A 13,442-nucleotide genomic window follows, 5' to 3' on the forward strand; every position below is an offset into this window, starting at 1 on the left:
TTTTCAAAGTTTAACTATAAATTAACTATCTGAAGGTTTTTGAGTAACAAAAGTATCAATCAGAATTGAAGTAAACAACTTTAGTAATTAAAAAATTAAACATTAACACGTTTTAATAATTTGCACCACGGAGAGCACAGTTGTTAGATAAAATTAAAATAACTGGACATTTCCTTTTGCTGGCAGGGAACTTTAGCTTTCTTTGACATAATAAGGGCATCTTTTAGTGGTGTTACATGAGTCATATGCCCAAAATATGTTAATACCATTCTGATCAGAGGTGCTTGGTATGTATTGGAGAAATCTACTCCCACCTCTAAAATCAACCAGTTGCCCAATTAGTTATGATCTCTCCAGAAACACAACACCCTGTTAAATCTGTATGGAATATCTACCATAACGTGAGTAAGAATACCATGAGCCTTATGGACTGTTAGTGTTATTGTTGTTAAAGTGAATATGACCCAGAAGGTTGCTGAATCTCTTCATAGAAAATTCTGCCTTCAAAAAACTTCCAAAGAAGAACTGAATTGGCATACAACTAAATTGTTATTCTGCAGAGTGCCAGTGTCTCCTCTTGCTTTCTCTCCATCCCTGTTAATGCAGTCAAATATTGGTTGTATTATTTTTCGTATTCATGTATTTTGTCCTCATTCTTACTCCTAATGAGGTTAATGTCAAGTTACTCTAAAATGCTGGACTATCTCTATCTACATTCCAGAGCTCCCGAAAAGAGTACAAATCACCGTATATGTCCTCCATATATGTCCATATATGAACAAAAAAAAAACAATTTACTATAAGAAAGTCTTTGGGTGTAATCCACCCAGTTGCCTGGAATCAGAAGAAATACTATTTCCAACTATAAAAAGTGTCCGGGTATGATCCCTCCAGTTGCCGGGGACAGGGTACCAAATATGTTGCCGGGAAAAGGGTTAAGAAACAATAGTCATGCATCATTTTACTTCGCCTTTTTTAGAAATAATAAGAGTCGCCATTCTTTCATACCGTATTGCCAGTCCTCTTTAGCAACTCTGACACGGCTGTTTACATTATCATTCCATTCATACCTGTTGCTCTACAACCTATGACGGGTTTTGGACTACTTCACCACGCCATTCCAATCGCGTGAGTCCTGTATCTTCTTCCAAATCTGCACTTTATACTGACCTAGGACTAACTCTAGATCTCAGTGTCGGCGCCAGGTTATTTAGCGCCCTAGGCGAAATTTATTAAAACGCCCCCCCCCCCCCTTGCAATTTTTTTCGGACTCACATATTTTATATATATATATATATATATATATATATATATATATATATATATATATATATATATATATATATATATATATATATATATATTTATATTTATATGGTTATGATCTCAGGACAAATGATCTCAGGGCAAATGATCTCAGGACAAATGATCTCAGGACAAATGATCTCAGGACAAATGATCTCAGGACAAATGATCTCTGGACAAATGATCTCAGGACAAATGATCTCAGGACAAATGATCTCAGGACAAAAGATACCAGAACAAATTATATCACGACAAATTATGTATGGACAAATACGATGAATTTAGTTGATTTGAACAATATTTTTATTGACTGCCACATGGTTTTGTTTACTTTTTACACAAAATAATTGCGAATAAAATGATTTTGTTAAACGAAACAGCAAAAGATTGAATCAACTTAATCTTTGTAACAGCATTTGATTTGAAAACGTAAAAATTATAACGAACTTACTTATTTAGCTTGAGAAGTATAATGAATGATAATGAATCAAACATGTGATTGGGTCTTTAGGTTTATAAAATAAAGCCAGGTTGTGCATTGCGTCAATGTGTGGGTGTGGGTGAATGGAGATCTACCACCAGTTTTGAGAGTGGGACACGGCAGCACCATCAAAGTGAGGGTAGGGGTGATGAAGATGATAAAAACCTAGTTATAGTTTGGAATTAACACACAGAGTCCGATTCAATAGATAATGACAATCTTCTTTATTAAAATGTACACAATCAACTTTCTACCTAGTCTATACTATATGCTTTCTAATACTACGACTAACTACGCACTCCCATGACCAACCCTAACATTATCTATCTCTAATTCTCTACATCTCTCTTACCATTCTCTTCGAGAACAAACTATGTCTGCCCTGATCTAACTATTGACCCACGGTTCAGTGGTCAGCTGACCGTCCCACGTTACTGGTCAGCACCTGTACTTTCATTTGGTCTCTCTAACCAACTAGCTATAGAGCCCTTGCAAACACGTGACTTAAATCACATAATACCTGCGTCCGGCACCACGGCGGTGAACACCCGCGAGCAAAGAATCAACTGTTTCGCAGCGGTGGGCGTGTATCAAAATGTGTTCATTATATATTGAGAGCCTTTCATCCACAGAATATAACTTTTAGGAATTGAATATCGTAATATTCGTGTTGACATAAAATGCAGCAATATTGGTAATTTAAATCTAGATCTAGTTAGTATAAATTCTAGATTCTCTGGTACATGATTTAGTAGCAACAGATCTGGTAGATCTACGCTACAGTAACAAACGCGAGACCACTTAACAATTACAAAAACCCCAATAAAACTGCTCTATTTCTTAGGTAACAGCCACTGATGTTCTTATATCTCAGCATGTTATATGATTTCTGACCCGCATAGTCCAGCAGTGAAGCGATCCGACAAAATATACCGATGTTTGCCCCTAAAAATGTCTTACCTACATGAAACTCAGCCCCCACCTGTTTCTAGTCCACCATTAAACTTTATCTCTTTGTAAGTAACATGGATTACTGTTCTCAGCCCAGTAGAGATGGCATCTGTATATATAATTATTTTCATGGAGACCATAGAAAACACCACGCAGCTGAGCCACCCCCTTCATCCCCACCTGTCAGGTGAGCTGTGGTTCACCCCGAATGTTTACAATAGATGGGGTCGGGGAATAAGTGACGGCTATTAGAAGCAGATAATTTAGTTTTTAAAGTTCACATAAAATAAAATCTATTAATGTTATCTGCACATCACTAATGACTAGTTTAAACCAAACACTCTCATGGTGATCAACAAAGATCACCACAGGAAGTGAACGTCCACTATAATGGCATACAAAATGTGTAAAACATTACACGTAACACAACCAAAACCGACAGTCAGGAATGAACCGTAACTATGGGTCAGGCACCAATGAACCTTATCCCTGGCTTAACACAAGCCCAGGGGATACAACTAATCAAATATCGGTACCACTTAACCCAACAGCCAGGAGTAAACTATAACTGTGGACCAAGTATAAATAAACATTACCCCTGGCTTAACACAAGCCCAAAAGGATACAACAAAGTAGAAAATCAAATGCTATACATCATAATAAAAAATAGACATTACAACCTAGACAGAATCTGTCTGCTTCCACGTGGTCTGGCAAAACCACAATGGCGATAAGAAAACATACCGGCACAGAACAAGCTAGCTCATGGATAACAAACATAACAAAATACAAAAATAAATAAAGTATCTAGCTAACCAAGCTATAAAGAAATAAAATTCACTAATTTTAACAGTTCGGTGGCGTTTCTCTGACTTTTGGTGCAACGGATAGTCAGGGATCTGACACACAGACTTCCTCCCTTCATCCGCACGACATCCAAAAGCAATCAACGACCACTCAGGAAACTGACTTCCAAACACCTCGCACACTACACGTAAACAAATAGTCCCTAATTCACAGATAACAAACAACACGCCACGAAACATACAACAGAATTATACAAAAAGACACTTAATATAAACATTGATAACAGTATAAGCAAAATATACACAAACTAGTCGCCACAGCGGCGCCATAATACGGGACTACACAACTAAGAAGTACGAACAGTTTACGACATGAAACGAAACAATACATTCGCCTTTTAAGTTACACATTAATAATAATGACAACACTCCAGCCGCTCACATTTATGTCACTCCACATAAAAAATCTGCCATTTCCAAGAAACCCTAAAAAAAAGACATTGTGCCCTGACAGTACTCACAAGTCTACTTGTAAACATCGATCTAATACAAAGACAATTTGATTAAAATTGTAAAGCTGTAAGCTAAACACATTGACCTGACTATTAAAGATGCCAATAAAAAATATTCGGTGTTAAAAACTTGAAGAATAAGGTAAAACAAAGGGAAATCAGGAACATATGTGAGATGTACAGAACGATTGAGAACTACCGATACAGGTAGAGATTGAAAATGGCGCCACACCAGAAATTAAAAAAAAAAAAAGCATCGATCCCTTCGACAACCTGTGACTCATGGGAGATGATACTATCAATTACATCAATATTTTTTTTTAATTCGTCGTAATTTAAAAATAATACAGACGCTTAATTAAAGTGGTACTTATAAGTACCGTCAGTAAATAAAGGGTTAAGATTAGATAAATAAATGAGGTGGTAATGTTAGTGTCCTTATTATCAAGTATCGATTACGTCATTTTTATTGTGCATTAATTTCAGGCAATGGCTTTTTAATGGATCTTCTCGTATTGTGTATTGGTGTCCTCTTCTGATAGGTTCTTGAGTAGACTAAATCTATTTTTTAGTTTGATTGCGAAGTTTGCCTTAATGGTAGGATCTTTTAGTTTAGCTGAGTCAAATAGCTGGTGGTTTACTTTCCTGTCAACTCTCCTAAGCTTGAGTTGTAGCTTGCACAAGACTAGATTATGGTCGCTACCTACGTCAGCTCCTCTTATTGCCTATACATCCCTCATGGATCTTCTCCACTTTTTATTTATAGCAATGTGATCGATTTGATAGCTGGTTCGCTTATCTGGGGATATCCATGTGGATTTGTGCATTTCTTTGTGCTGGAATAAGCTGCCATCTATAACCAGGCCATTTTCTGTGCAAATCTCTTTGAATCTTTGACCGTTGTTGTTTACCTCCCCTAGCCCCTCTTTAGACATGCAGAGTTCGTATCCTTGGTTGCTCGACCCTATCTTTGCATTTATGTCTCCCGTGACTATTAGCATGTCATGTTGTGGAGTCCTGTCGATTTGATCTTGTAGAGTGTGGTAGAACATGTCTTTGTCTTCATCTTTTGCTTGTTCTGTCGGAGCTTAGCACTGTATTATGGTAATCGTTACATGTCTTGAGTAGAATCTGGCTCTAAGAATGCGAGAATTGATTGGTTCCCACCCTATTAGACTTTCCCTTGATATTTTATCCATGATAATACCAACAACTTCCTGGTGTTGATTGTCAGATCTCCCAAAATAGATTATAGTTTCTCCTGGTCCGAGTGTTGTCAGGTTGAGTCTGTCCATTTCATTTTGCTGATGCCCAGGATGTTGATCCTGTATCTTGACATTTCCTTGACCACTTGAGCTGTTTTGCTTGTTTCGTAAATGGTACGCACATTCCAAGCTCCTATTCGTGTAATAATTTTGGGGGTCACTAAGGACTGTTTCGGAGTAGAGACTTCCTTGCGGCTTTCATCTAGACTCGCCATAACAGGCAAAGCTGCCTCAATCCTCGGTTGCTCTCCCATGATGGTTTGATTTAGATCTGTTGCCGTTTCCGTAGCGTTTTGTTTTTACATGGTGGGTTGCTAGCCCAAACCCAAAACCCTCCTCCTTTCCCATTCTGGACTTCAAAATAGATCCAAATAGATAAAATAAATTTTATAAGTTTAGGCCGGAAAAATTGTATTGTATATATTTCATAGCGTACGTAGATCTAAATCAAATTTGAATGAAATAGTTCATTGCTTGTTATTCTAAACTCGGCAGATGACGTCATTAGTTAATGTATAAACGTTAGGGTCGTCATTGTTTCATGGGTTCTTTTTCACAACTATAAACACTTTTCCTGTTGCACAATTAAAATTGTTTTTCTACATTCGAATACGCCTTTATTTTTTATTTTTCTTCTTTAAACAAAATGTTGGTTATACATTTAAAACATCTACCATATTATTTTCAACAAAAGTCCGTATCAAGTTCTCCATATATCGATGAAAATTCTGATGTGATACCCTGCGAAAATATTTTGCGGACAAAGAGAGAGAGAGAGAGAGAGAGAGCGAGAGAGAGAGCACCCCATGTGAATGGCTATCTCTGTTTAACTCATAGATATAAGAGCACTTCCTGTGTAGATCACCCGACTAATTCAATGATAAAAAGCCTATCTCTTCTATGCTCCGACTCGAAGCATTTTGAATCTATAAATAGAATAACAAAGGAAAGGAAACGAAATTTTAAACTGATTTCAGCCATTAAAAAATAACATGAAACCTACAATTCACGACACATCGCATACGAATTTAAAATAAATATTAGGCCTATAGTTTTAATACATACTGCATAGAATCTAGAAATTTAGATCTAGTAATCTGTTTTGTAGTTATTGCATATTTATTAGCGTTTATTAGTAGCAGCCTTTTAATAAAATATAATCAAACTAATAGGCTAAAGTAAATATTAGATCTACATCTAAAAATTTAGTAGTGAATAGGGCATACACAATAAGTTAATAACATATTTATTATTTAGATCTATATTTATAATGATAGAAGCCTACTATAAAATAATGAATAGGTGGGCCTATAGAATAGATAGAATCTGATCATACAGCTGCATAAAAAGAAAGTTTTAAAGAACTAGGAATCTACAGAAGCGGAGGTAAGAAGGTTAAATTAAATTAGTAGGGCCTAATTTGTATGATTTTTATTGTACTTGTAGTTTCACTGTTTGTTAGGCCCAATTATTAAATTTTTAGATCAGAAGTCAAGCTTGATCATGTGTGGTATCTATTGCAGTGCGTTGGGATGAAAAGCCCACATACTTAAATATAGAATCTAGTATAGGCCTGTACTAGTACTACCCTATAGGCCTACTTGAAACTTGTTTGTCACAGAAAAAAGACTTATTTTATTACTATTAGGCCTATTAGTAAGAATTAAAGATTGAATTAAAATATTTGTTTATCTTTATACTTGCGTGCTATTGATATTTGACATTATTCATTATTCAAGTTGCTGTTATATTTAGGGATTTTTTAGGCTTATAGGCCTAGTACATAGTCTATAGCCTATATACTATATACCAATATTGCGCATTCAACTTAAAGCATGTAAGCATACAAAATAATAATAATATTCATTGGGCCTATAATAAAAAAGACTCATACTATTTAGTACTACTTTAATACTACGTTTAAAGTATTAGACATAATGAAATTATGAGTAATGATTTCAGTGTTTTCCGCACTCAAGGGGAAATAGGTTGTAGGGAACTTAGAGACTAAACCTTGTCAACATACTGGATTTCTGGAGATGACAATAGGAGCTAATAGTATGCTGCTCAGTTTAATATTAAAAACAAATGATTTTTGTAATTAGTGGTAAGCTCATTTTAAAAATAATATATTATAACATGGTATCGCAATAATCAGTGGCGTGCAGAGGGGGGGCGGAGGGGGCCCAGGCCCCGGGCAGCCACATCAAGGGGGCATCCAAAGGGGGTTAAAAAAATGATTTTTTTTTTTAAATTTAAATTTTAATTTTTTTTTTTATTTTTTTTATTTTTTTTTTTAGGAAAGCTAAATGTCTACTAAGGTTTGTCTACCTAGGCAGAATTATCAAATTATCACAATTTGCCGAATTCACCAAAATGTGTATATACAATCAACACATGGCACTGATATAGTCATCGTACTGTCCGTGTCGTACAACCTTCAGGGAGAAAGGGGCATCGGTGAAGGGTAGTGGTGTAGTAGTCATTGATATTCCCCGAATAAATGTATGCAGTCTTTCAATTAATAGAGTATCTGATACTTATTTAGGTATAGTGTAGGTAGGGGCATCTTTTAGAGAACATGCCCATAATCATTTTATACACTTGTGGTCATCCATAGAGTATTAAAGCCCATGATTATAATTTACACACTGTAGGGGCATCTTTTAGAGAACACGCCCATAATCATTTTATACTTTGTGGTCATCCATAGAGTATTAAAGCCCATGATTATAATTTACACACTGTAGGGGCATCTTTAATGTAATTTGCTTATATTCATCATAATACTTTTGAAGGGCATCCAAACAGTAATTATGCCCGCATACATTTTATATATCATCAGGGCATCTTTAAAGTAATTTACTTGTATTCACGTTTGTATTTATATAATTACAGCAATTATGCCCATATTCGTTTATATATTATCGGATATTTATTATGCTTATATTCATTATTGAATGTCTGAAGGGCATCCCTACAGTAATTATGCCCTTGTTCGCTTTATATTTTATCGGGCATCTTTATTATGTTTCTATTCATTGCATAATGTTTGTAGGGCATCCTTATTTATTATGATGGACGTAACGGCATTCGTAGACTGATTAAGCACACAGCCTATTGGTTTTTTTTTTATTCTAATGATATTCTTTATTCATGGCCATTTGGATTTTTGTGTACGGTTAAATACAAATTTTCAAGTCCGTACTGTTTTGATACACTGGGCCGGGCCGAGTTAACTTCATTCTAAAGTTGTCCTTAAGTCTCACACTTCTTAATTAGGGGTCATCCATTTATGACGTCCACACTGGGGGGGGGGGGGGGTCCGAAAAAAATTGACTTTTGTGGACGCGTGTGGACAGGGGGAGGGGGGGGGGGTTGGCCCAATGTGGACGTCCACACATTAAATCTAACATTATTTTTGGTAGTGTGAAAGAAAAATATTTCCTTGCGAAGCTAACGTTCATCTGTCCTATCTCTCTGGCCCACCACCCAGCTTGGGTCTATGCCCTGGCTTAACCTCGAATACAATAGGATCCAATTACCTGTTTCCCCACATGTGCATCCCATGTCAAATACCAGGCGACCTGCATTGCCCCTAGCCTGCACTTCTCTAGGTCATCCCAGTTCAGTTGTGAGACGGGAGAGGGGTGGAGGGGGGGGGCATAGCACGCTGTCCTTGTTCAGGTGTGGGACAGGAGGGGGGGGGGGGTTAATAAACACTAGCATCAACGTTGGACTCAGTAATATAACAGTGTCAATGCCACTACAAGTGTGCGAAATAATGGCTAGTCAAAACACCGCGAAATATGCTAAATTAAATGATTGTATCAAAAGGCTTATCCTTCCAAATTGAAATATCAACTTCAAAAAGAGGTTAATAGCCTATGGCTTAATTTAAAGAGGCAGCCAGAAGAACAATTTAATTAACAGCTAAATTAAGGGTCTGACATAGCATAGTGGATTTTTAAACACAGTCCGATGTAGAAGTGTTTTTTTTTAGGGCTGGCAGCTTTAGCCAAACAAGGTACACTTCTGTTATATTCAAGGTTCAGATACTTTGAGAGTATCTAGCATCACCCATCTCTTTAAAGAGTTGACGTTTTGACCAAGTGGTTTAGAGAAAAAATCTGAAACATCTCTAGTTCAATGCACACTCTCACCTGTATTAGTTACACTATAGGAATTCCTAAACAGGCCAAGAGAGAAACATCCCATTAATAAAGGCGTGTCTGACGCCCTAATTGTAGACACGGACAGCGTTTTTGTCCCTGCGGTCCCAGGTGGTAATATAAAACCGGGTGAGACTCTTTTGTAGTGCATCACAGCCCCCCCCCCCTCCCCACCACGACACGTCCCGCAATTGTTTCCCCCCTTTCCAACCCCTTCCCCCCCTCCCCCCCAAGTTCCAACCATTTACTCCATTTGGATTTAGCTGGCTGTAGTCAACGTTTTCATCTCAATTAAGATAAGTACAATTTTTTAAATAAATTATATAAATATGTATATATATATATATATATATATATATATATATATATATATATATATATATATATATATATATATATATATATATATATATATATATATATATATATATATATAAGTATTTATGGGGGCATCTTCCGCTTGAGTTTGCCCCGGGCATCTACATAGGTCTGCACGCCACTGGCAATAATTTAGGTTGTCCAATAAATGGTAATTAGAGTCAGGGTTATTTAGGACTGTAGTTTAGTGCTTGGTTAGTGATTTGAATCTAGTTGGGAAAGTCATAGAAATTGAAATACATAGAATTTAGTGTGTTCATTCGCAAACGTCACTATTTAAAAAAATTTAGGACTGCCTTTTATTGCTGGATAAAAAAAAAAACTATACTTATCCACCATATTATGTTTGAATAAAGTCAATTCAGATCAGTCGAGTAAATAAATTTAATAACAAGATAAATAAAATTTGCAATATATATATATATATATATATATATATATATATATATATATATATATATATATATATATATATATGATTGCTTTCCCCTATTGCTCTACTCTCCTTAATCTAATTTATAATTGAAGTATGTGAATCACAGAATAAACATTACTTTGGATTGTGTCTATAACTTAACAAAAATGCTACTACTATGATGGATAGCCTAATTAGAAGTTGGTTTTAATTTATTAATTGGTGAGATATTCATGCTAATCTATGTGTAAATTGCTTTTCAGGACTATGAGTGTTTGGCCATCCAGATTTCATAACTACAACTGATGTTCAATTACAATGGATATAAATCAGTCTCCGTGGACTATACACTGTGCCTAGTTTCATCCTCAGGTAACTGTAGTATAGGCATAATCCATTTCTTAAAGTATTTATTATAGCAAGAGATTGCATTATATGTTACAATAAATATAATTATTTTGTCTTTTTAAAAATTCTAATAAATCGGTGAGTTGTACAACATAGAGAGTATTATATTTGAATGATAATTAAAACACATATTGTTATAGAGCTTAAAACTATGTACTTATCTAATGTAATTAATATATTGAAACAGTGTTATTGAAACATATTAACACGTTTTTAACACGTTTTTCTTAACTCAGCTTCGCGTTTGTGGATTTGTTTGTTTGTTGTTAAAATTGACATCGAAAATTAGCCCATTTCTGATTGCTCTACAGATCTGAAATTTGGCATGCAGGCTACTTTCGCCTAACAATTTCAGATGCAATCTTAAAAACTAGCAATTAGAGACCGTAATTAGCTTAATTTAATTACGCCCCAAGGACCATAAAATTGAGGACATGATTTCTAAAGTTACCGAAAAGACTGGAGGCCTATTGACACAGTTACTTCGGCCCCAATCGATGTGACCGCGCTGGCCGTGATCGTATAGTGGTTAGTACTTCGCGTTGTGGCCGCGACAACCCAGGTTCGAATCCTGGTCGCTCAAGATTTTTAGTCCGTGTATTTATAAACACTTAGTCAAGTCATACTTAATCAAGTCATTAGATAAAGTAGAAAATAAACTATATAAAAACTTTTTTACAAACCACGTTTTTCATGTGTAGCAACGGACTAAAAAGGAGAAAATAAAATACTTAAAAAAAACTTTTTAAAAAACCACGTTTTTCTTGTGGACTAAAAAGTAGAAAATAAATTTTTCTTTTGTGCTTCCTCGAGCTGTGCAGATTCTTGTGATGACTGACAAAAAACGTGGGTCGGGCAGATGGGTCGGGAAATTTGATGGTGAACGTACCGAAAATTTTTGTCAGTCATCACAAGAATCTGCACAGCTCGAGGAAGCACAAAAGAAAAAATTATTTTCTACTTTTTAGTCCACAAGAAAAACGTGGTTTTTTAAAAAGTTTGTTTTAAGTATTTTATTTTATAATTTACCTCACAGAGACTGATGTGTAAGCGTATTGTGAAGACATCAAATAATCAGTCATCAAGAGGGTAAATATTGATAGTCTACTTTATTAATTTTCAATATGAATGAATGCAGTTTTAAATCTATAACTAGAATACCCGTCATCCGTTGGATAACTGTGGGTTTCGGGGGTCATCCATCAAAAAACATCACGTCTGTCACTCAGAGGCATAGCGACCCTTCCCGGCGCCCGGGACAAACTTTTAGATTTTAACCCCCCCCCCCCCAAGATTTCGATTTTCAACCCCCAACCCTCAAACTTTTGATGTGCACCCCCCCCCCACTCAAACTTTCGATTTGAACCCCCCTCAACCTTTCAATTTATTTTTCCAAACCATTTTGGCGCCCCAACATATGTCCCTCCGCCCCCCCCCTTCCCCCCTCCATCTCCCCTTTCCCCCCCCCCCCGCCTCCCCTCCCGCCCCCCCCCTCCTCGCTACGCTACTGCAGTGTCACTTATCGTCACAAAAAACAGACCCCACATTCAAAAATATGTTACTTATCTTTTAAAAACACCGAAAACACAGATTTCGGACTATCCCTTCATATACTGACGTCACAGGTGACCTACTCAACTCTACTTCACCTGCCCAGTGTTCCGCCAAGTGTCAGACAACATGTTTTTATCGTTTAAAAAACGATTCCAGCCGAGCATGCCTCTGACCACATTATCCCTTCATATGCTTAGGACAAAGAAACAGATGAACTCTACTTCACCTGCCCTGTATCCTGCCAAGTTCAGATAGGCAACTTTATCATTCACATCTAAAAAAAAATTGAAAAAAAAATATCATTGACATATTTGTCTAGAACCTGTGCAACCCGCATGAGAGCGGACTACGCTACCAACTTAGCTATTTACTCGTGACGTCACAAAAGAATTTTTATACTATACTATGAGTCTCCTTATGCAACTTGATTTACGCGCATAGATCTAGATCTAAGTCTAGTAGTAGTAACTTTCAAATTAAATTTTATCTTAAATTAGCCAAACAAAGATTTATATAAAATAATTAAGGCCCGAAATAGATTCTAGATGTATTAAGGCCTGAAATAGATTCTAAATGTAGAATTTACATTAAGTCTAGATCTAGAATTTACAATGAGTCTAGTGACCTAGATCTAGGCTACATTCATAACTTTCCTTCGACAGCTGATCTTTAGATCTAGAGAAATTTATTGTAAAACTAAATGAAAAAAGACAGTTTAAAATTGATATAAGTGTTGGAACGTAATAAATACAGCAAACGGACGTATTGTTTAAGTTATAGCCGGCAGAAAATTAGCTTTGTAACGCGTTAAACTTTTGAATGGGCCACAAAGTCTATGATGGAGTACCAAAAAGTAAACACATCAAGGGACGTCACTATTCCCACAAAGTTTAGTCAATGTTTTAACATTTAAAAAAAAATGGGTTAATCTACCTATGAATAAATCAATAAATTAATTAACGTCTTTAAATAAATGTGTGATTAACAGTCTGTCTTAAAACAAAAAATTTTCTCTACCTACATACTATTTTACAGCTCTCCACGATGAGTGCAACCATGCGAGATAGTCAATCAGCCAAACAAACAAACAAACAAACAAACAAACAAAAAAATAAATATTCAAACATGTAAACAAACTTGACTTTTAGTAGTATATAGAAGATTATAAGTGTTGATCATGTTTGTTTATTGTTAT

The sequence above is a fragment of the Physella acuta genome, unplaced genomic scaffold, assembly GCF_028476545.2.
Source record: "Physella acuta isolate Inbredline_101_S28 unplaced genomic scaffold, ASM2847654v3 ptg000397l, whole genome shotgun sequence".
Classification (NCBI taxonomy): domain Eukaryota; kingdom Metazoa; phylum Mollusca; class Gastropoda; family Physidae; genus Physella; species Physella acuta.